At 35.2% G+C, this 21477-nt stretch overlaps 1 protein-coding gene and 1 long non-coding RNA gene across 2 annotated transcripts in view; one reads left to right on the top strand and one right to left on the bottom strand.

The window, feature by feature from the left end:
* Nucleotides 1-21477, bottom strand: part of LOC103454437 (uncharacterized) — a 67222-nt gene that overhangs the window by 14538 nt on the left and 31207 nt on the right. The window lies entirely within an intron of this gene.
* On the top strand, nucleotides 16108-18418 carry LOC103410917 (uncharacterized). Its single transcript, XR_011577999.1, has 3 exons — nucleotides 16108-16370; nucleotides 16946-18042; nucleotides 18128-18418. It is a non-coding gene; the product is annotated as an uncharacterized lncRNA (long non-coding RNA).

Genomic DNA, 21477 nt, shown 5'->3' with positions numbered 1-21477 from the left:
AGAGTTTTCGATGCCTAGAGGTGAGACGTGTTATGTTAGTTGGGTATATCAGGGATGTCCTATTCTAGTGGAGAACATCGTTATGTCGGCTAATCTGGTTCCATTGGATATAATGGATTTTGATGTTATTCTTGGTATAGATTAGTTACACTACAATCGTGCCAAGCTGGATTGTTATGAAAAGATAGTCACTTTTCATCAACCGAGATTACCTGTGGTTACCTTTGTAGGTATACATAGTGGATTGAAACACGACATTATTTCTACCGTACGGGCCGAACGGTTATTAAAGAAAGGTTATCAGGGTTATTTAGCTCATGTGGTGTTAAACGAAGATACACCTACCTGTGTGGAGGATGTACGGGTAGTTAGGCATTTCCTTGATGTTTTCCCTGACGATTTACCTGGATTACCACCAGACAAAGAAGTGGAGTTCACTATTGATTTACTCCCATTTACAAATCCTATTTCCTTAACTCTCTATCGAATGGCTCATGCGGAGTTGAGGGAATTGAAAACTCAGTTGCAAGAATTGGTTGATAAGGGTTTTATTAAGCCTAGCACTTCACCTTGGGGAGCTCCAGTTTTACTTGTACGAAAGAAAGACGAAACTTTGAGGTTATGTATAGATTATTGACAGCTGAATTAGGTAACGATTAAAAATCGTTATTCGTTATCGCGTATAGATGATCTATTTGATCAGCTTCAAGACACCTGCGTGTTCTCCAAGATTGATTTGAGATCCGGGTATTATCAATTGAAGATTAGAAGTGAAGATGTTCCTAAAACGGCTTTCAGGACTCAATATGGTCATTACGAATTCCTTGTGATGCTATTCGGGTTAACAAATGCACCCGCAACTTTTATGGACTTGATGAATTGAGTATTTAAGCCGTATCTCGACAAGTTTATTATCGTCTTCATTGATGACATTTTGGTGTATTCTAAGTCTAAAGTAGAGGATACTCGATATCTCACTTTAGTTTTGAAGAAATTGAAGGAACACCAATTATATGCTAAGTTTAGCAAATGCCAATTTTGGTTAGATTAAGTAGCATTTTTGGGGCATGTAATATCATCTCAGGGTATTTAGGTGAACCCACAGAAGGTAGCTATAGTTGAAAATTAGGAGCAGCCACGAACCGTTATTGAGGTATGAAGTTTTATTGGTTTAGCGAGTTACTATCGACGGTTTGTTAAAGATTTATCTACTATAGATTTATCGTTATCGAGGCTAACTAGAAAAGATGTGAGATTTGAGTAGGACGATGATTGTGAGCAGAGTTTCCAGCAACTAAAGTATTATCTCACTCACGCACCTGTTTTGGAGCTTCCAGACGACGGTGGTAATTTTGAAATTTACAGTGATGCTTCCTTAAATGGCTTAGGCTATGTATTAATGCAGCATGGTAGGGTGAGTGCATATGCCTCACGATAGTTAAAGCCATATGAGATGAATTACCCTACCCATGATCTCGAGTTAACAACCATCATTTTTGTCCTGAAGATTTGGAGACATTACTTATATGGAGAAAAGTGCAAGATTTTCACAAATCATAAAGGCCTTCGGTATCTTTTCACCTAGAGAGATCTTCGAAAGCGGCGATGGATATAATTACTCAGTGATTATGATTGCACAATTGAGTATCATCATGGTCATGCAAATGTGGTGGCAGATACACTTAGCAGGAAATCTGGAGGCTGTATTAATGCTTTATATGCTTGCCATATCCCTCTTCTCGTAGAATTAAGATCTACTAGAATGGCATTAGGAGTGGAAGATCGAGAAGAAGCTTTATTTGCTAGTTTCCAGGTCAGATCGATCTTAATAGATCAGGTGCTAGAAGCTTAAGCGGAGGATGAAAAATCCCAGGAATTAGCCGAGGTAGTGTCACGAGGGGAGAAGAAAGATCTCAGAATTCGAGAATCTGATGGCATGCTTATGCAGGAAAATAGAATGTAAGTGCCAAATATTTCATAACTAAAGAAAGATATTCTTGATGAGGCGCACATATCGGCTTACGTGATGCATCCTGGAAGTACCAAGATGTATCACACCATTAGACCTTTCTATTACTGGTTGGGCATGAAAAGAGAGATTGCAGAATACGTGAGTAGGTATACAATTTGCGAGCAAGTTAAAGTTGAAAGAAAGAAACCTTTTGGATTACTGCAACCACTTCCTGTTCCCCAGTGGAAATGGGAAAATATTACTATGGATTTCATGTACAAGCTTCCCCGTACGCAAAATGGATACGATGGCATCTGGGTGATAATGGATCGGCTTACTAAGTCAGCACAATTTATTCTAGTAAAGGAGAAATATTCTTTAAGCCGATTAGCTGAGTTGTTTATTTCAGGAATTGTTAAATACCACGGGGTTCCGGTTAGTATTATTTCTGATTGGGATCCTAGGTTCACTTCTAAGTTCTGGGTGGCATTTCAGGAGGCACTTGGTTCGAGACTGCTTTATAGTACGGCATATCATTCCCAGACAGATGGTCAATTCAAGAAGACTATCCAAACATTAAAGGATATGCTGAGATCGTCGGTACTACAGTTTGGTGACGCTTGGCATAAGCGTTTGGATTTGATAGAGTTTGCTATAATAATAGCTATCATTCTAGTATTTGGATGTCACATTTCGAGGCATTATATGGTAAATCTTGCCGTACTCCCATTTGTTGGTCAGAAGTTAGTGAAAAGGCATTAGTGGGGCCAGAGATTGTAGATGAGACTACTCAGAATATTCAGGTAATTAAATCCAACCTGAAAGCAGCTCAAGAGTTGATGAACACGCCACTGATAGGGTGTATAAAGTTGGTGATTGGGTATTTTTGAAGCCATCACCATGGAAATGAGTAGTATGGTTCGGGAAGAAGGGTAAGTTAAGTCATAGATACATTGGACCATACCAGATCACCAAGAGAGTTGGTGAAGTTGCCTACAGGCTTAAGTTGCCCCCGAAGTTGTCAAAGGTGCATGATGTTTTTCACCTTTCCATGCTTCGTCATTATGTTTCTGATCCATCACACGTATTACCTCCTCAGCCACTAGAAATTAATCCACACGACATATGATGAGCAGCCAGTGAAGAATTTTTATTGGAATGACAAGGTTTTTGGGAACAAAACGTGCGCATGGTGAAAGTTTTGTGGATGAACCATTCAGTGGAAGAGGCTACTTGGGAAACAGATGATCGTATGCGTGACATATATCCACGCTTATTTTATAAATATTAGTGGTTTGTTATATTAGTGTACAAAATTTCAAGTACGAAATTTTCTTAAGGGGGTAGGTTGTGACAACCCATCCCGAATTAATATATAGACTTTATCCTCGAATGTGTGGGAATGATGATTATGCCCTTGAGGCTTTGTGATGTGGACATATGTATATTGTTTCACATTATTTTTCTCACTGACGTGATTAAATTGTACGCATCGTCACGAGACCGTTGACGAGAGTTAGGCTCGAATCGGAGTGGTAACGAGAAGGTTACGAACGTTAGAATGTGACTTGGCCAGAATAAGGAAACAAAAATCTAAACCAATAACTTAGGTTCCTATCTTGTTGGGTCCAATTAACATTTGGGCTTAAATTGTTTTTGGGAACTAATTGCACACCCATTCTTTCCCTAGCCCAATCTGGATGTGCGCATACCTAGAAATCCCTTCTTGTTCTATCTTTGTTGGCCAATCACAAGCTCACACACCCACATACTCATACGTAACCCCCTTCTCTCTCATCTTTTCTCGACATTTCTCTCTCGTCCGTACAGCTGAGAGACTCAAACCTACAACCTTAGCCTAATTGACACGGATAAACTATTTGGACATCACCATCGTATTCCTTGTTAGGTTACGAGCCAGAAACCCGGGGAACCCATAAGCTCCAGTGGCAGGTACAGTTCCTCAAATGTGATTGTGGTTGTTTCATTACATTTTAAAGCATAAGGAAACTTCTAAACAGCTACACGTAGATCATAGAGAAGTTTTGGGTCGAAGTTGACGTCGGGATATACGGGTTTCGAGAAGTTCCATTTTTGCCTGAGGCATCGGAACTTATTCTGATCGTTTTCTATTAGTTTTAAGACTCCAATCAAGTATGAATGTGTTCTCCTTGTTGAGAGCTTTAAATCCATATAAGATTCGTGGAAATTGGTTGAGTTTTGAGAAAGATATTCAAGTTTTAAGTTTTTCCAATTTCCGGCGACCCAAACAATGGTCGGCGACAGCTCTGGCGAGGACCACCGAAGAAGACAAGGAATATTCTGTCAACTTTGACGGAATATACTAACGGCGTACTAACAGTGTCAGGTAAAGTTAACAGTATATGTTACTATTTAACAGAATATTCCCTAACGCCATTAAGGATTCTGTCCGTGTGCCAGGCACGTGCCTGCGTGTGGCCAGCACATGTTGCCGTGCCTTGGCCCACGCGTGAGGGCACGTAGGATGTCGTAATTTTTTTTAAAAACGATAGGGATGCTCGTGGTGTTGAGTAGGCCATGATGGTATATTCAAACACCTCAATTGAGTAACGTATGAGAAATTATTACACGGTTTTGGTTATGTGCTTAAAATTGACGTTAAAATAGTGGTTTCACATATAGGTGAGACGTTTCTGGAGGACGAGCACAACCAGGCGAGACTATGGGGTTACGACCCGGCTACATACCAGCGAGTGGGCTTTTGATTTTCTATATATACGTATATAAGCTTTACATTTTCCTAGAAATAGTTTTAAATGGTTTTTACGTTTTAAAATGCCATGTCATATTTACTTTTTATTTTAGCATATGATTTAGTATAGCTTTGCATAATATTGCATGCTATTGCAGAGGCCAAGGTAAGTTCAAGTGAATATGCATTGTTAATATGATTGCATAGTAGTTAGTGATGAATTGTTGTGCGTAGAATTCATTGTCCTGCACCCCAGTGTTAGTGCTCCGCTCGAGGCCAGGGCCTAGCCTTCACGTGATTGTTCACCTCTCACACTACACGCTCACCTTGGATCCAAGGCAGGTGCCAGCCTGTCGTACAGACCACCTTTGGTGATTCCGACTCATAGGTGACTTGCGATATTTCGCACAGCCTTTATGTGATCGTAGTACTTGAGCGTATTCATTTACACCTAGCCTGTTGTACAGACCACATTTGGTGGTTCCAATTCGTGTGCAGAACTTGACTGATATGTTATTTTATATTGATTCATTCCACCTGGCTTACCTATTCATGGTTGAGATGATTGACATGGCATCTACCTGGTTCTTGTTACTTTCGAGCATGGTTCTTATATACATATATGGTACTATTTTCTGGGAAATTATACGGGTTTTATGATGAGGAGTTATTATATTTGAAAAGACAAATAGTTTTGGAAAAGTTTTGTTTTACCCACTCACACTTTCAGTTTTGCGCCCCTCCAGGTTCTAGGTAGAGGTTCGTGTTGGTGGCTCACGAGGATTCCACGGCGGTTCTGACAGACATCCACCTGAGTGTATAATTAGTTCTTAGTCTTCTGGACTTCATTTCGATACCTATGCTCTGGTTATGTGTGCATTTATATTCTAACCCTTTTACGCATATTTATATGCTAGTCTAGTGTAGAACAGTTAGTTGGTTTTTATTTATCCACATTTTTTATATCATTATCACTTCCGCACATCGCACATGGCTACGTCATCCTCACGTGACGGTTAACATAACTCGATTGGGGTTGAGGTGTGTCAGTTAATGTTGTTAAATTAGCCGTTAATTGGTAACGAGGCGTCAACATGGACAATAACTGGACGCCACATGTCAATATGGGCCCACATGAATATTAAAAATAAAATAAAATTTTAAAATTAAAACATTAAAAGAAAATTATCTGGGATGAAACAAAAAACAAAAAAAACAAAAAAAAAAAAACTTCACGTAGTAAATTTTAAAAATCAAGAAACTTCAGGGTAGTAAACTGAGATTAACTCATAAAATTAAAACAATGACCGAAGCTCTTGTTTATTCCAAATGATGAAGATCATAATCTAAGTTCCATTATCATAATCTAAGTTCCATTATCCATCTCACATAACAATAGAGAAATTAAAATACTCGGTAATTTAGGAGGAAATGCTATCGGAACATCCGAGTTCCAGAGAAAGCAAATGTTATACTTATATGCCCTGTATTCTGGATTGAACCTGCATGCACCCGTTGGTACTATTCTATAAAAGCAATCATCACACTCATTAGAATCTCTAGATTGCATGTATATGTCCAAGTAGCGAAATACAGCCAGCCATTCGAACCTGCAGAAGAATTGTGTACCACCCCAAATATTGGTCCCAAAGGAAAATTCATAGTCACCTTTGAAGGGAATCGCATGAGTGCCAAGATCGTCGTCTTTGGATTCGCAGTTGACGGTCAATGTTATATCTGGGCCAATATCGTTAGTCATTTTCACATGAATTGCATCACACATGGTTACAAAACAACAGCACTATAAATATGAGCAGAAGCACATTTTTGATGAACGAAGCCGAATAATACTTGACTACTCTACTCAAAATTTCTCAAAATTGTTCGTCGTCAATTTATAGAACTTTGTATTTATAATCAGAACCGTTGACAAACTAAAATTTTAATCACATTTAAGAAACAAAAGTAGTAAAATTTTAAAGTAGTTAATTAAACTGAAAATATGAGTATACTCCTTAGAATTCAATTTTCATTAACTAAAACCAACAATTGTAAAATTTTCTATTAAAAACCCAATGACTAGGCTCCTAAGCAATATCCATATTTAAGTATGATTTGGCAAAATTGGTATTTTTGGATGTCTAAATTACCCCTAATATCATTGACTTTGGATCTATTACTTGTTATCTACATTTATTTATATTATTTCATTCAATTAACCTTTCAAAATGTTTATGCAAATTTGGAAAAGAAAAATTTTAGTGTCATGATTTTAGTGCATATTAATAACAAAAATTATATGATATTAGAGTTTTGATTCCTTATATAGTTGTTTTCACATTTATGTAAAAATGAGCATTTTTTTTCCTTTTCAAAAATAATTGTAATAGGTAAATTAGTATTTTCACAAATATACAAATGTTATTTTATTCAAAATTGCCAATATTTTACATATATAAAATAACAAAATAAGTTCCAGGTGAAATAATTAGGTTATTTGTATACATATATATATATATATATATATATATATATATATATAATATCAAAACTTGCCTAACATATGTAATAATACATGCAAAATAATTTACCTACAAAATAAATGAATGTTGATTGATTGCAAACAACACATAATAATAACAAATGTGCCTAGTATATGTAATAATATATGCAAAATAATTTACCTACAAAATAAAAGGATGTTTTTAGTCAATTGATTCAAAGTTAATTAATTACCTATATTCTACTTAAAAATATAGGTAATTTATTTCACACAGATATAATAATAACAAAATGTGCCTAATGTATACATGCAAAATAATTTACCTACGATGATTGTCAAACAAATATAAAAAATGGAACAGATGATGGTAAGACAATTATAAAGTAGATACTTTTGTAATTTACCTATAGAATAAATGAATGTTGATTGATTGCAAACAACACATAATAATAACAAATGTGCCTAGTATATGTAATAATACATGCAAAATTATTTACCTACAAAATAAAATGATGTTTTTAGCCAATTGATTCAAATTTAATTGATTACCCATATTCTACTTAAAAATATAGGTCATTTATTTCACACATATATACTAATAATGAAATGTGCCTAATGTATACATGCAAAATAATTTACCTACAATGATTGTCAAACAAATATAAGAAATGGGACAAATGATGGCAAGACAAGTATAAAGTATTTACTTTTGTAATAATAAGGCACTTATTTTCCATAATTATGGTGGTAATTAAATTCATCAACATAATTAGGGTGCTGTGGCACAATTGTAAATATTTTGAAAATAATAGGTATTTATTTGTTTACATGGTAGTTTATTTCAAATTTGGGTTTTAATTGGATGTTTAAAATGAGATGGTTTTTGTCAAGAAAATAAGTGTTACATGAACTTATATCTAAAGAACCCTTAATTAAAATTCCCTGCATTTTTTTGAACTTATTTATTCTAAACATCTGTTCGACTGTTTCCTTACCAAATTTGACTAAGATGATTTGATTTGTTAATATTAGGCCTTTTTTTTTTACCCTCATAAAGCCATAGTAAAGTCAAATCCCAAAGTCCAAGTGGTTTAAAAGAAGATACTCTTAAGCACTAAAGTCGTCCCAACTAGACGTTAAAAAGACAAAATACCAAAATAAATACAAATGAGCAATTGAAAAAATACTCGGGTAAATTACCAAGAAAGAAACAAATGAGCAATTAAAAATGACTTGCCATTTACAATCAACGTATGGCTACCATTACGGCATGCAAGCCGTGATTGACAAATTGTGGCATTTAACTCATGCTAAAAAAGGTAAAATATAATCATCATAATATTATAATAAGTTAATAACTTAAGATAATATTTTTTTAATATTTGACTTAATCACAAAAATACTATCATAATAACAGTAATATTATAATAATTATGATAATATTTTTCTAATTCTCTCCCTCAAGTTACCAAGAAATAAACAGATGAGCAATAAAAAAAGACTTGGCAAAAGATACCCAAATGAGCAATTAAAATAGACTTGGCAAAGTTCCAAGAAAGATACACATGGCAATTAAAAAAGACTTGGCGAAAGATACAAATGAGCAATCACAAGAACCTGGCGGATCAGCAATTTAAAATGACTTGATACAAACTGCAAATAAAATAAAATAAAAAAGACTGGGCAAATTATTGAGAAAGATTAGACATGGCAATTTTTTATGCGATCTATTGACTCTATTGGAAAGGATATAAAAATAACGGGTTTCAATTCAACACGTTAATTAATCTGGTCATACGTTAAAAATCCATTAATGACAAGTTCTTAACAGATTTACCTGTGGATAACCCGTTAAGCAAAAAGTTCAAATTCCAAAGCAAATTAAACAATTCATAGTAATTAAATTACAAATGTGAAAATATATGTAAGCATTCATGATCACATCCTCTACGCTTTGACGATGTGTACATCGTGGTTTAAGTTTTTAAAACCCTACAAATCTTCGTGACTAATGTTTTTAAGAGGTGTTCATAATTCATAATAATTAATGCACAAATGTGAAAAATGTGAAAGGATATATAAATGCTCAAGATTGCATTCTCTACATTGACATGTTAGATTTCTCCTATCTCTCAGGCCACATCTCGCCCCGGACCCCCACCACATCCTAAGCTCGACTCCGCCATAGGACGATATTATCCGCTTTGGCCCCGACCACGACCTCACGGTTTTGTTTCTGGGAACTCACACGAGAACTTCTCAGTAGGTCACCCATCATGGGATTGCTCTCGCGCGAACTCGCTTAACTTTGGAGTTTCAATGGAACCCGAAGCTAGTGAGCTCCCAAAAGGCCTCGTGCTAGGTAGAGATGAGAATATACATATAAGGCTTACAAGATCCACTCCCCTGGGTGATGTGAGATGTTACAATCCACCCCCCTTAGGGGCCCAACGTCATCGTTAGCACACTTCCGGTCAGGGATTGGCTTTGATACCAAATTGTCACATCTCGGCCCGAGCCCCCATCACATCCCAGGCTTGACTCTGTCGTAGCACGATATTGTCTGCTTTGAGCCCCGACCACACCCTCACAATTTTGTTTCTAGGAACTCACATGAAAATTTCCCAGTAGGTCACCCATCATGGGATTGCTCTCGCGCGAACTCGCTTAACTTCGAAGTTCTGTTGGAACCCGAAGCCACTGAGCTCCCAAAAGGCCTCGTGCTAGGTAGAGATGTGAATATACATATAAGGCTTACAAGATCCACTCCTCTGAGCAATGTGAGATGTTACATCTCATGAATAATATTTTTTGTTTGAGTGCAAAACTAATTAAAATTCATAATAACTAATATACAAGTGCAAAAAATGTAAAAAAAAAAATGCAATTACTCGTGATGACAAACTTTACAACTTTCGTGAATGGTTAACTCCGAAATTTGACATCATAGTCCATAAACCCTAGATCTATATTTAACCGTCTATTGTCTTACGCTCAATTCTTCTAACCGAATTTTGTTTTTCAAATCTTTTTTAAACATAATCTTTTAGTGGATGCAGAAAAATGACCGGTTCAAATCGTTGATATCACGTTCCGATATTTTATGATTAACTGAAATATGAGTCGATGTTATATAGTTTCTAGAAACTTTATATATTCCAAGCAATATTTTTACCAACCGTAAAAACTTGAACTTGGTATCTATGATCCGAACTGTTCATCTTTTTGCATCCGCGAAAAGATCATGTTCCCAAAAAATAAAATCTGAAAAAAAAAATTTGGTTTGAGAATAATAGAACGTAAACGATAATCACAGTTAAATTTAATCTATGATTTATGGTAGCCAATTTCAGAGTTGACATCTTCACAAAAGTTGTGGAGTTTGTCATTACTAGCGTTTGTGGGGGGTGTGTGTGTATTTATTTATTTATTTATTTTGTATTTTTCATACTTCTACATTAATTAAAAAGTATTAAAAGAACCTTACTGCAATGTTTTGAAGTAACATTTATTAAAAAAAAAATCTATTAAAAAATTAGTGAAAACAAATATATTTTTATGTTTTGAGGTAATATTTATGTGACAATATGGTATATGGATACTAATTTAGTATTACATTTTTTAATTGATTATTTTATTGATTTAAAATATATTTTCTTTAAAATGTAATGAGTCCGGTCATATCCTGTTCATTTTAACGGATGTTATATGATATGACCAATGAAAAATATCGGATATATTACAAAAATAACATGAACAAGGAAACACAACTGACAGGTGGTTTAAAGCAGCTCCAGTCCTCTGAAAAAGTCAGACAATTGAGCACAAAAATTGCTCAAGAATTGCAAAACCCATCTCCAGCCCACGCTAAAAAGTGGTGCGCTTGCTGGGCCCCGGTTTGGCCGATCGCTAGTCCCGAGTTTAGCCCACGATCAAAACCCAAATCCGCTCTGGTGTTCCTCTCTAGTGGACTCCTCTTCGACCTAGCCTACCATTGATTTTAGAGACAAAGAGTGGAGAGAGAGGGAGAGAGACTTACGAGAACCCATGAGCGATGGAAATCGGTCTTATCGAAGCCGGTGATGACCTCTCGACGAAGTATCGGATGGGACTGAAGTGTCTTCTCTCCCGGAGCAGTAGCGACAACTTGGTGGAAGCGAGGTTTCGAGAGAAAGGAAGACAAAGGGGACGGAGGAAAACAGGGAGGAGAGGCGGAGGTTTCGAGAGATGGACGGAGTAAAACAAAAAAATAGAAAAAAGATAAATAAGATTTTTTTTTTTTTAAGGTTATCACAAATTAAATTTTAATACCAATTGTCTGGATAATTTATTTTAGGAAAAATTTGAAATAGATCCAATTTTATAGGATGAAGATAAACTCGGGTAATTACTATTCATTTATCTTCTAATTTTCACTTTTTCAGTTTTAATCATGAAACGTATATTTTACTAGCATGCAAAAGTAAAATTTAATTGCTTTTTAGTTGACAAACTAAAATTTTAATTACATTTAAAAAAGAATAAAAATAGTGAAATTTTAAAGTAGTTAGTTAGAATCTCCCACATTATTTGCAACTTAATTAAACTAAACATATGTTCCCTCACAAAATTTGATTAAGAAGCTTTGATTTGTTAATGTTGAGCACTTTTAGGCCCACATAATGATACATGCCGGAAATGAAACAATGAAATGCCTAAGGTAAAGTCAAGCACTAAAGCTGACCACCGACTAACTTAGCCTAACTGGTTAGGTAAAATATTTTTTTGACTATTAGAGGCACGCGAGCAATCTGACAAATTTATATTACAATGTAAGTTTTAGGACCGGCATACATCAATCAAGCCACATGATGACTCGCAACTAGGAGTAAAGACTTAGGGTAGGGCATAAAGGTGGTCGGGACTTTGCTTGAAGAGACGTGGTTGGATAACCAAAGTTGAGCCACTTAAAACTAGGCTACATATATCGTGTTGCTTGTTTTGAAGGGTGAACCACTTAAATCTTCAAGTCCATTTCATTTTAGTTCATATTCTAATTATTGTTTAATTTATTAGCTTGTAAATTTTGGGCATTAACATGAACAATTGTCAACTCATCATTTTCTATTTATTTAATATATATCCCTTTAAGCCGCTAAAAACCAATTTTCTACCAAACCTGACATTTTAAATTCGTGGTTTATGTTGTTAAAAATGTTAATTTAACTAATTGCTCATTATCACTAAAAAAAATAGAGAACTTTTTATTTCTATTATTATATTTAATTAGTCTCTTCCTTAAAATTAAAACAGTCAATAATACTTTCATAAGAAAACTTCATTAATTTGTTAAATTTACGTATTGTTATATAGAAAAATGTATTTAAAACTTATGATACATTTGAAAATAAACGTACCGACTTTCGATAAATTGATTCTAAATGTATCAAAAAACAAAATGTATTAAAAATTCAATTGTACCATAAAACTTAATATCAATGAACAATAATTCTGCTACAGTATTCCAACATTATCACTGGTCCATGCTCTACTTGTCTTTGATGTTGAGTGTTATGTCGGTAGGAAAACTACTTGATACCTTACATTACTCCGCTCACATCTACCCCCCACCCATATTGTTATTTTCAAGACCTTAAAACTCATAAGATAACTAGTCATTGTTAAACATTTCTGCTTTTTCGCTTTGCTTCAATGAATTCATTTTATTGACCAAAACATAGAGCCTATATAGAGAGCCTGTTTTAGTAACTAACTCAAAATACAAATCCACCTAAAAAGAAAACTCAAAAATATAAATTGAAGATCGAATTTTCTTTTAGAATTGAAAGCGAATACGTAATTATCAAATAGAAAATGCATACATTGGCTTCTCTTTACAAGTTTCTTAAAAAGTAGCAAATTCAAACCTAACTAAAGATAACATAGGAACTCAAAACTAATTTTTCTGCTTCCTGTCAAATATTCTTGGTCCAAAAGTAGTAATGAATAACTCAGCAAACAATGGAAATTGCATCAATATGAACGAGGTAACTGGAACACTGGCAAGCAAAATGCTTGGAATAACAATTGATAATTTCCCCTCAAGCATAATGTAAAGACTAGAAGAAAAGACAATCATCATGGTGGCAATGGATAAAAAGAGGGTGAAACGGCCTATTATCATTTTTGTAGGCAAGGATTTGTAGAAATCATCTTCAAAATAACATGAAGTGAGAATGTCCAAAGACATGATAACCAAAATTGTTGAAGAAAACAGTGAGATTGCATCTGAAACTATAAAAGTTGTGAGTGCATTATTAGTTAAGAATGTATGACGACTTGTCTTTTCATCATTTTCACCGGGAACTGTGAATACCACATCAAACACTATGGTGACAATAAGGGCACCTACAACGGTACAAGAAGTTGTTGTTTCCTTCATTGACTCGCCTCTTGCCCCAATTCTTTGTGATTCTCCGTAAATACTTTTCGTGGTGTCTTCTTGTCTTCATTTACAGATTGTCTCGCCTTATATGTATATTCTCATTTCTATTTAGTACGAAGCCTTTTAGGAGCTCACTGGCTTCGAATTTCATAGGAACTCCAAAGTTCAGCGAGAAAGGGGCCAGAGCATTCTCAGGATGGGTGACCTACTGGGAAATTATGCTTGAGTGAGTTCCCAGAAATAAAACCGTGAGGGTGTGGTCGGGGCCCAAAGCAGACAATATCGTGCTGCGATAGAGTCGAGCCGGGGATATGGTGGGGTGGGGGCCTGGGCCGGTATGTGACAATTTGGTATCAGAGCCAATCCCTGGCCGGAAGTGTGCCGACGAGGACGTCGGGCCCCTAAGGGGGGTGGATTGTAAAATCCCACATCGCCCAGGGGTAAGGATCTTGTAAGCCTTTTGGGAGCTCACTGGCTTTGGGTTCCATCAAAACTCCAAAGTTAAGCGAGTTCGCAGCGAGAGCAATCCAAGGATGGGTGACCCACTAGGAAGTTCTCGTGTGAGTTCCCAAAAACAAAACCGTGAGGGCATGGTTAGGGTCCAAAGCGGATAATATCGTGCTGCGGTGGAGTCAAGGCCGAAATGTGATGGGGGCCTAGGCCAGGATGTGACACTCTCCACTTCCTGCATTTTTTGCAACAAAATTATTCATGGATGAGACTCTTAAATCTTGTCTCTTCATATAAATCCTTGAGCCTTTGTCGTTTGAGACACCACACAACCCAAAATCATTAGTTAATCACGTAGAATCATAATATAGTACGTAGTTAAACCATAATATTTTTTTCCTTTTCGTTTCATTTTTTTTTCTATTATGCTTGTGCATGTTGACAAACTTTTTATTTTTATTTTTAAAGAGAATAATTTCAGTATTTTTTTTCTTTGAAATTGAATAAATAAAGTAACATAAATCTGTGGAATGGGAGAAAATGAGATTAGAATAACAGCATATAAACAACATGTAGGCAAAATATTTTATAATTATAAGCTATATAGATAGGTAGATAAATAATCACCTTAAACCATTGTAGTTCTCTCTGCATTTGCAAAGCTGTACCTTGAATGTGATCAATTTGTGACAATGGGGTAATACTTGCTACTGTATGTAGCAAATTATTACCAAATTGATCTCTCGTCCTCACTCTTGCTTGTATTTCATCTGAATGATCGAGGCCAGGTATAATTTCTTTTTTGCGCAACTGATCGGAGACATGTATAAGATTATAAACTTTGTGATGATGGCATTCAACGGCAATTTGCAACAAGTTCTGGTCCTTTTCGTTCTTAACTAAATTTACAGGATATGAGGAATTTCTAAGAAAATGAGTAATATACTCCACATGCCCTCGTTCTGCTGCCATGCACAATGTTGTGTTCAATTTCATTTGCTGATATTTACTCATATCTCCTTCATTCACTTTATACATTAGAGGTAAAAATTGTGCAACCCACTCATGTACCAATTTCATCTGATATATATGATTGATTCCTAGGTACATTAAAAACAAATACAAATTTACAATTATTTAAAAATAATATTCACTATTAATAAAACAATCATAAAAAAAGCAATTAACAATATAATTGTGTATGTGGCCTACCCAAAAGTGTTTGGAGATTTGACACTAGTCTTCGGGATAAACCCATTGCCATTCCTGCATTGCAAGTCAAATTTGATGACAAAAAAAATTAATTTATATATACCATAAATGGGCCATTCTTCGTACCACGTTGGTTTTTGTCAAACTCACCTATGTGTATTACATTGCTTTTTTTATGTTTTCTTTGCAAAATTATTACTTTTCTCAAAATTTTCATATCACAAATTAAGGTGAGATACAGTTGTATCAATAGACTGATCTCTATTAAAGAGATGATACCAGTAGCCGAGCCAGGTTTTTAAGTGTACCGGACGATATAGAAACCAAAGGGAAAAAAATCTCTCAACTTTTTAATCGTGTAGAAAAAATCATAAACTTGTATTTTATGGAACAACAAAATTCATATTCTATATTATGAAAAGAAAAAAAAAATCATATTTTATGCAAAAAAACATATAACTCATTGTTAAAGAAACTTCAAAATTTAATAACTTTTTGAACAATGTAAGGGCAAAAAATTATAAAAATATAATTTCAACTTACCAGTAACTAATTCAAAATTCTGAAGCAAGTAATATTAGAAACCGATTTTTTCTTTGGTTTTCCTGTGCTGTAGTGCGAACTTTTTGTTTATTTTTTGGGAAAATTAGAATCCCCGTTACTTTTCGAGTACTCTTTAGATCAAACATTGGTTCTATTTTGAAATTTGATTAGGATGCCTAAACTATAATCATGTCAGTATTTTTATATTTTTATTTAAATTACATGTTTTTTATAATTTAAAATGTTAATTATTAAATTCCATATATATCATTTTGGCCTGATATATTCCTAAACCCTATTTCTGTACGTGGCCTTTTTTGTAGGATGTGCCGCTGGATTGTGTTTCCAGAATTCTTCTTCCATGTTTGAATTTTGTGATCCTCATTGCTGAATTTTGAATGGACTTATCCATTTCCATTAGTGGTTATTTTCGTTATTTTATATTGATATCATGTGAGATAATTAGACGTATTCTCTATTCTCAGATGCTTGAGGCTGTTACGTTTAGAAGGTTTTATCGAGATTCTCTACAATGTCGACCTTGTTGTCTGTGGTACGTGCATAAGGTTTTCAGATAATTATCATAAAGTTGCAGTTTCATCGACTTTAGTCTGGGTTCGAAAAGGGATTGGGATTGATTATTTTGTTGTGCGTTTGTTGCTTAATGCTCTGTTTGCTTGTATTTCTTCTGGTTTATGCTTAAATACTAGTAGTTCATTTATATTGATAAGTTATAAGATGCACACTGAGGAGTTGTGTTGAGTTTTTGAAGATTTGAAAGTTGCCCAACACATGTTCGATGAAATGCCCCAATAAACATTGGTGTTGCATGTATTTTGCTTGGGCGTGTAAGGCTTATGAAAGGCTTGTTTTACACTAATTTTTAACAAAATAAACGAGAGAAAAATTAAGCAATTAATAACAATGGAGAGGACAGTAATATATCTTCTTTGGTGTAAATAAGTTGTTGTAGAATAGGTTGTTTTTTGCTTTTCTTCTCTGCTACTTGGCTAAATAGGAATTCCCTGGTCCAATTAGTTTTTCAGCATCGATCGATATATAAGTTTACATTTTGCATTGGTAATCTGGTGTGTATAGCTCAATTTTCCAATTTATTTTTGTATGTAGGACTTCATGGAAGGAGCTATTGTTGGGAGATGTACCCATAATGATATTACTGCTTCTATTCCCATTTTTTAGCACACTTCATTTTCTGAGTTGTGCAACCAGGTTAGCTCAAGGTTCAGTGGTTTGGTAGTTGGTTCATTTAACCTTACATATGCTATGAATGGATGCCCATGTTGTCTTTTGGAATGTGACATGGATGTGCGTGTATTGCAAATGTCTATAACGAAGGAGAACGCATATTTTGTTGATATATTGGTGAGCTTAAAAGAATCAAATGAAATTGGCAATGCTAGTCAAGATATTCGTATTACATAACCATTTTTGGCTGAAGGTGTAATGCACACCGATGGGAATGAGTTTTTGGGGAAATTAAAAACACCTACTGCTAAGATGTATTTATCGCATCCTTGGAAAAGCTATATTAGTCATGTTGGTCAGGATTATGAGGATGGAGCGGATGAGTTCAGGCTTAAACTATGCAAGTATGTTGTTGAGATGGGTTTTGAATTTGAGTATGTCGCAAATGAGCATAAAAGGATAACAGCTTCTTGCATTAAGAAAGATATTGAAGGTTGTCTGTGGCGTGTTCATGCATCTATATGCAGTGCTAATGGCCATTTTGTTATCTGGACATTAAATAATCAGCACACATGCATCGGTTGCATTCGAGAACGTAAAAGTGGGATGATGACCTCAAAGATTGTGTGTTCCATACTGGTTGAGCAAATTCGGTCCAATCCACACATTAAACCAATTCAGATAGTTGATGATTTAAAAAAGAATTATGGTTTGGATGTTTCCTATTACAATGCATGGTACGGAAAAGAGATGGCGATGACAATGATTCATGGTGATGACGTTTTATCTTACCAAAAGTTAGGTTGTTATGTTGAAGAGATCCGCAAAAGTGATCCTGATCCCATTGTGTGTTGGAGTGCGATCCAAACACCCCCACTTTCGTCGTCTATTTATTGCTTTTAGAGGTTCTATTGAAGGGTTTAATTATTGTAGACCCTTACTATTTTTGGATGGTATGTTTGTGAAAACAAAGTACAAAGGCACTTTGCTTGGTGCGACAGGGAAAAATCGTAACCAAGGTATGCATGTAAAGATGTTTATATATTTTTGTATGTTAATTAACATCATGCTGTATTAATTCTGTTATATTTTTCATTTGTATAGGTTTTTTCCCTCTTGCATTTGCTTTGGTTGATGCTGAAGATGAGGCTAATTGAACTTGGTTTTTGATGAACTTATATGCCGTATCATCTGAAGATGAACGTACCATTACATTCATATCGGACCGGCCCAAAGGATTGCTTCAATCTATGGCAAATGTTTTCCCTACTTCTCCACATGGATTTTGTATTTACCACATACAAAAGAATATTATGAAAACATATCCTATTGGCTTTGGGAAAAAGTTTCGTAAGACAATGGTCCAATTATTCAAGAACTGTGCTTATTCATCCACTCCAGAAGTGTTCGACGTAAACCTGCAGATTTTGAGAAAAAAGGGTGGTGGACTAATTGACAAACTTATCGCATTAATATGTCAATATAACGCTAATTAACGTACCTATTAGTTGATAGTTTAATACCAATTGATCATTAATCGTCTAACTAATGATAAAAGACAAACCAAATAATTGGTACATTTGGATTAACACACCAACACTTCGGTAGCTTCTTATGTTTCAAAAATAAAAAACTTTACGTACCAAACGCCTAAAATGATGTAATTTAATATTATTTCATGAATCAAACGATCAATATGAGTCAGTGTAACATTAAGTAACGTACCAAACTCTTGGTACATTACAAACAAGCATTGTATAACGTTTTTCCAAATCGATACGTTTCAAAAATAAAAAAACTACACGTACCAAACGCTTGGAATGATCTAATTTAATATTATTTCATGAATCAAACTATCAATGTGAGTCAGTGTAACATTAAGTAACGTACCAAACACCTGGTACATTACAAATACACATTGTATAACATTTTTCTAGACGGATACATTTCAAAAATAAAAAACTTTACGTACCAAACGCCTGGAATGATCTAATTAATTATTATTTCATGAATCAAACGACCAATATGAGTCAGTGTAACATTAAGTAACGTACCAAACACCTGGTACATTACAAATACACATTGTATAACGTTTTTCCAGACAGATACGTTTCAAAAATAAAAAAACTTTACGTACCAAATGCCTGGAATGATCTAATTTAATATTATTTCATGAATCAAACTATTAATATGAGTCAGTGTAACATTAAGTAACGTACCAAACTCCTAGTACATTACAAACACACATTGTATAACATTTTTCCAGACGGATACATTCCAAAAATAAAAAAACTATACGTACCAAATGCCTAGAATGATCTAATTTAATATTATTTCATGAATCAAACTATCAATGTGAGTCAGTGTAACATTAAGTAACGTACCAAACACCTGGTACATTACAAATACACATTGTATAATGTTTTTCTAGACGGATACGTTTCATAAATAAAAAACTTTACATACCAAACACCTGGAATGATCTAATTAAATATTATTTCATGAATCAAACTATCAATATGAGTCAGTGTAACATTAAGTAATGTACCAAACACCTGGTACATTACAAATACGCATTGTATAACGTTTTTCCAGACGGATACGTTTCAAAAATAAAAAACTTTACGTACCAAATACCTGGAATGATCTAATGAATATTATTTCATGAATCAAACTATCAATATGAGTTAGTGTAACATTACGTAACGTACCAAACACCTGGTACATTACAAATACACGTTGTATAATGTCATTCATCTTGTGGTATTCCTATTTGACATGATCATATTAAAGACATAACATGCTAGTTAAAACATTCAATAGGTAAAGTTTAAAAATATGCAAATATATGAAAAATAATTAAGCCAAACATGCGAATATCTTTTCAATACATACCGAGACAAGAATAGTCATAAAGTATGACTTATGTTTCTGTTCGTGGCTGGAATTTCCGTGGGGAATGTTTCCTGGCCGATGAGCACACAGCTCCTCGAGAGGTTGGTGCCGGTTGATACTTTTCTGTCAGGCTTCTGCTTTGCTAGCAGGTTTTGTCGGGCAAAGCCTGTCGGGCAAGGCCTGTCGGGCAAAGCCTGTCGGGCAAGGCCTGTCGGGCAAGACTCGTCGGGCAAGGCTTGTCGAGCAAGGCTGAAAGAGAAGGACAAAATTAATTTTGAAAGGTGCCTTTGTGAGGCCTTAGGTGTAGGTCTTGAGGCTCACGATCAAGATTAACTTTTGAATTGCTCAGGCGTGCCACTACCATTTTTAACATGGTAGATGTAGAACGGATGTTTGAGTTTTAATTATATGTGTTCGAGAGACTATGTTAGTTGTTGACAGGTGCCTTTGTAGAGCCTTAGGTGTAGGCCTTGAGGCTTCCCGTAAGTAACTAACTTAGTACTCAAACACATAAGGTTCCTTTTGTTAGTTATATGGTTCTTATAACCATTATACTTCTGATTACCTGAGCTCAGAGAGCAGAATGGATCCAAATAGGTGCCTTTGTGGGGCCTTGAATAGGCCTTGAGGCTTCCTATCAGAACCCCTTCTATACTCAATGTTCTTGCCCGAGAAATAGGATGAATCCAAATAGGTGCCTTTGTGAGGCCTTAGGTGTAGGCCTTGAGGCTTCCTATCAGAATTCATCCCGTACTCGAACATTATGTGGTCATCATAATATAACAGAAATAAAACCAAGTGGTAGGTCGATTACTTGCACCCCAAGTAACTTCGGACTTCTTGTTATCAAAGCTTGTAGTGGATGGGTTAAGTCCACATCAGGTTCTTTTTTATGCCTTGAGGCCAAGGACTTTTAGGGTGATCAAATCTTTATGCCCGAAGGCTTAGAACTTAGATCTGGCTTGAATTGTAAAGACATATTCAGGTCGGATTCAAGCACTGAGAGAGTCTTTTAAACGCCATATTACTAGAAATAACTTGGATATAATTTGAAGTATACAACATATTGCTAGGCTAATGAATGGAAAGACAAAAACAAAGGAGGTCGGGCAAGGTTTAACCTTGTCGGGCAAGGCTGATCGTCTTGCAACTTCCTATCTTTGTGGTTTAACAGAAGGTTTGAAGGCTTGGAAAATGGGTTGAGAAATGAGTTTGCAGAAAGAAAATCGATACTACAGCAGGCGTTGAGCAGGGTAGCAGAGCTATTACAAAGGGTTTATCCCGAAAAGGATGAGGGTTTGGGCTGACTACAACTTCGTTTTGAAGGCAAATCTGGCTTTTGAGCAGAGTTTGTGCTTTTGTTTGTTTGTTTGAGTGTCCTTGATTCTGACATCTCTTTCTCCTTTTATAGACACCTTGGCTTGGCCTCCTGTAGCAATAACCTTGCCCGAATACAGTTTGAAGGGTAGTGACTCATCAGCTATTTTACTTGTAGTGCCATTTAAAAGTACTTTTTAGGTTGATTAGCTGTCTGGTCTATACCACTTGGCTTTTGGGTA

The sequence above is a fragment of the Malus domestica genome, chromosome 17 (assembly GCF_042453785.1).
Source record: "Malus domestica chromosome 17, GDT2T_hap1".
NCBI lineage: Eukaryota > Viridiplantae > Streptophyta > Magnoliopsida > Rosales > Rosaceae > Malus > Malus domestica.
The sequence above is the reverse complement of the archived record's forward strand: the minus strand, read 5'-3'. Positions and strand labels throughout refer to the sequence as shown.